The 3914-nt window shown below is 61.0% G+C and overlaps 1 pseudogene; it reads left to right on the plus strand.

The window, feature by feature from the left end:
- Window positions 1-782: 782 nt before the first annotated feature.
- On the plus strand, window positions 783-3531 carry LOC129399391 (calcium homeostasis modulator protein 2-like; annotated as a pseudogene).
- The last annotated feature ends 383 nt before the right edge of the window (window positions 3532-3914 follow it).

Genomic DNA, 3914 nt, shown 5'->3' on the forward strand with positions numbered 1-3914 from the left:
ATCCCCCACCCCAGACTCCAGAACTCCCTGGGAGCATTTCCTGCTCTTCACAATGGGGAGCATGACCCCTTCTGCCCACACTGACAATCATCTGGAGCCCCGGCAGGAGAGAGATGCCGGGGCCATGGCCAGGCCTCCGCACTCCCTCCCTGGCCCTCCCGCCTCCCTCAGAGGACAGGGGCCCAGAGGAGATGCCCGAGTGGTCGGGAGCCCGGAGCCACCTGAGGCCCCCAGGAGGGCAATGGTGCCCAGGACTCTCCCCAGCGCCACTCCACAGCACAGGGTAACCTCCCCCCATCGGGGGCACAGGTCCCCTCCCACATCAGGACACTGGCTCAACAGACCACTGCCCGGACCCAACCCGCAGTCCGAAGGGAAGTGAGCGCCTGTCGCTGCTGGCAGGCCACGGGGCCCTCCTCAGCCCCCAGGAAGAAGGTGGAAAATGCCAGGAGGTCTGAGCATCCGAGGAGGAGGGCCCACAGCTCTGCCCCTGAGAGGCCACCCTGGGGCCACTGCCCCTTCTCCGCGAGTCTTAGGGCTGACAGCCCACCGAGGGGTCCCGAGGATGATGATGATGGCTGAGTAGGATGCGGGCCACCATCACTGCCCCTTGTCAGCCTGACCCCAGGGGCTTCCCCTGGGGATTGGGTTAAGAGCAACATTCTTCTGTCTCCTGCTGTCCTACAGGAGGTGCCCAGCTGCCACCGGAGTGACCAGCCCGGCCCTGCAGCAAGGTGCCTGCCAGGCCGCACTTCCTCCTAGTGCAGCACCTCTCCGACACCATGGCTAACCCCATCGCCCACTTCCTGTCACGCATTTTCAGGAGCAAGGATTTGGTGACATTAAATGTGTTGGTGGCTCTGGGCACCACGGGGGGCCAGGAGCTCTTCTCCTTGTTGGCCTTCCAGTGCCCCTGCTCACCAGTTCGGAACCTCCGGTATGGGTTAATGGCCACCTTGGGGCCCGCCTTGTTGCTCTTCTTCATCAGCATCATCCTCAACAACCAAACCAGGAACCTGGTGGACGGGTGCCGGTGCTTCAGGATCAAGCAATGCCCAGGCATCCTATATTCCATCGTGGGCCGCGCAGCCGTGGCCCCCCTCACCTGGTCTTTCATCTCCCTGCTGCGCGGGGACGCCTACGTCTGTGCATTCAGCGAGTTTGTGGACCCGTCCTCGCTCACGGCTGAGAATGAGAGCTTCCCTCTCTCCCACACCACGCAGATCCTGGCCATGTTCCCTTGCGGGGAGACCCCTGACAACCTGTCTGGTTTCCGGGAGGAGGTGAGCCGCAGGCTCAAATTTGAGTCTCAGGTAAGGCTGTGCTGAGGGATGCTCATCCCTTCCCTGGGAGGTGGCGGGTGGCTCAGTGCCCATCCAGTTCCTGGGTTCCCGTAATCAGTGGCAACCATTAAACAAGATTCTTAGTGTGGTAAGAATCATTTTCTTGGGGCTGGAGAAATAGCACAGAGATAGGGCGTTTGCCTTGCACACAGCCGACGGGTGTTCGAATCCCAGCATCCCATATGATCCCCGAGCCCTGTCAGGAATAATTCCTGAGTGCATGAGCCAGGAGTAACCCCTGTGCATCGCCGGATGTGAACCCCCCCCCCAAAAAAAGCAAACAGAATCGGGGCTGGAGAGATAGCACAGCGGGTAGGGCGTTTGCCTTGCATGCAGCCGACCCAGGTTTGATTCCCAGCATTCCGTATGGTCCCCGGAGCACCACCAGGTTAATTCATGAGCGCATAGTCTAGAGTGACACCTTTGTATCGCCAGGTGTGATGCCAAAAAGAAAAAAAAAAAAGAATCATTTTCCCATTTCAAATAAGAGAGTTTTGTTCATTTTTGCAGTGCTGGGGGTGGAACCCGGACTCACACATGCAAGGAAAGTGCTCTATTGCCAAGTCTTTCCCAGCCCCTCCAGATAAGAATTTTGATGTATTGAGTTTTGGTGAAACCCAGCAGACCCCATGAATGCTTAAAACTTAACTCCAATAGTTTTAGTTAGGGAAGGGAGAGAGAAGAAGAGGGAGGGAAAAAGCCAGGGTTTCAAAGGGAACAGGAGCAGAGGGGAGAGAGTGGGGGATGCCCCAAGGTAAAAGTGGATTTACACACTCAGGCTGGGATGCGGCTGCCCAGTCTGGGAGTCTCCCCGTTGGCTCACAAAGTGCCCCAAACTGCCCCGGCTTGAGGTTTTCCATGCAGATAAGAGTCTGTAGTGGGGGCCAGAGTGGTAGTACAGCGGTGAGTGTGCTTGCCTTGCACACGGCAGACCTGAATTGGGCATCCCATATGGTCCCCAGAGCACCGAAGGTGTGACCCAAAAAGCAAAAAAGAAAACAGAACAAATTAGTCTGTGGTTAGGGTTTTGTCAAGGGCAGAGGTTGGGGGAGTCTTCTTGCAGCTCATCACAGCCCTAGTTCCTGCTGGCACCTCTCTCCTGGGCCACCACCTGTGCCAGCCGGGTCTCACGGGGCCTGTGTCTGCACCACAAAGGGGCCCTTTCCCGGGCCCTGGGCTCCGGTAGGGCTGGTGATGCTGCAGCTTTGGAGCAGCTCTCCAGCCTCTCATGCCCGCCCACAGTCTCCCCTGAGCACTGCCAGGTAGAGCACTGGAGGCACTTCGAGCATCGCTGGGTGGGGTCCAGGCGTCACCGGGAAGCCTGGCCACCCCCAGCTCCACAGGGTTCAGGCAGCACCACATCCCTCAGACCCTGGTCAAATACTCAGATCTGCACAGGGCCGAATGGAGGGACACCCACCCCAGGGAGCCTTTGAGACAAGCCTGAGGCAATTTTCCAACAGGGTCGTGAGGGTGAGGAGGACGCAGGCATGGGGGAGCGCCCAGAGGGTCTCGGGAGGTGGCATGGGACCGAGCCTGGCAGTCTGAGCCAGACTTGGTGGCTGAGATGCAGGAAGCCGTGGGGAGGCAGCAGGAATCTGCAGAGTCGAAGCAAGCGCCTGTGCCCGGGAGAGAGGGCAGAGGGACCGAGTGGTGCTGGGCATGCCAGCTTCTCCTTCAGCCGGGGAGTCCGGGCCAGCCAGCTGGGTGCGGAGGGTCAGCCTCACCCTGGCCGCTGCAGCCCTCCTCAGCCGCCGTTTCTCTGACCAGCTCTTCGGGTGGCTGCTCATCGGCTCGCTCGGTGGCCATCCTGGTGTTCCTGACCAAGTGCCTCAAGCACTGCTGCTCGCCGCTCAGCTACCGCCAGGAGGCCTACTGGGCCTGCTACCGCGCCAACGAGGACCAGCTCTTCCAGCACACGGCCGAGGCGCACTCACGCGTGCTGGCGGCCAGCAACGTGCAGCGCTTCTTTGGCTTCGTGGCGCTCAACAAGGAGGATGAGGAGCTGGTGGCCAAGTTCCCCGTCCAGGGCACACAGCCGCGGCCACAGTGGAACACCATCACCGGCTTCTACCTGTACCGGGAGAACCTGGGCCTCCCCCTCCACAGCCGCCTGCACAAGTGGGCCCAGGGTCTGAGTGGGAAAGGCACGGCCCCCGACATGGAGGTGGCCCTGCTGGCCCCCTGAGGCCCCACCACCCCCTGCACTGCGTCTCGGGGTAGAGTGAGGCGAGAGGCCCAGGGTGTGGCCTCCTCCACCACCAGGAAGTCCCTGGTCACTCCCAGAGCGAGTGTCCCGAAAGCTTGGACCTGGCACCAGGGAATGGAATGTTTTATTCCTGAAGCCCCGGGCTGCTGGCTGGCCTCAGCTGTGACTGACCCGGCCTGAGCAGGGAACCCGCAGGGAACCCCAGTGGGCGGGACCCTAGAGGATTGCGGGGAGGTGTGGGCGTGGCAGAGGCCCTGTCCCCTCTCCTGTCCCCTCCTGCAGAGCTGGCAGCCCTGCCCAAAGACAAAACTGGGGCTATACCACGGGCCCACGCCCTGCAGCCCCCAGCAGGGAGACTGGCC

The sequence above is a fragment of the Sorex araneus genome, chromosome 11 (assembly GCF_027595985.1).
Source record: "Sorex araneus isolate mSorAra2 chromosome 11, mSorAra2.pri, whole genome shotgun sequence".
NCBI classification, from domain to species: domain Eukaryota; kingdom Metazoa; phylum Chordata; class Mammalia; order Eulipotyphla; family Soricidae; genus Sorex; species Sorex araneus.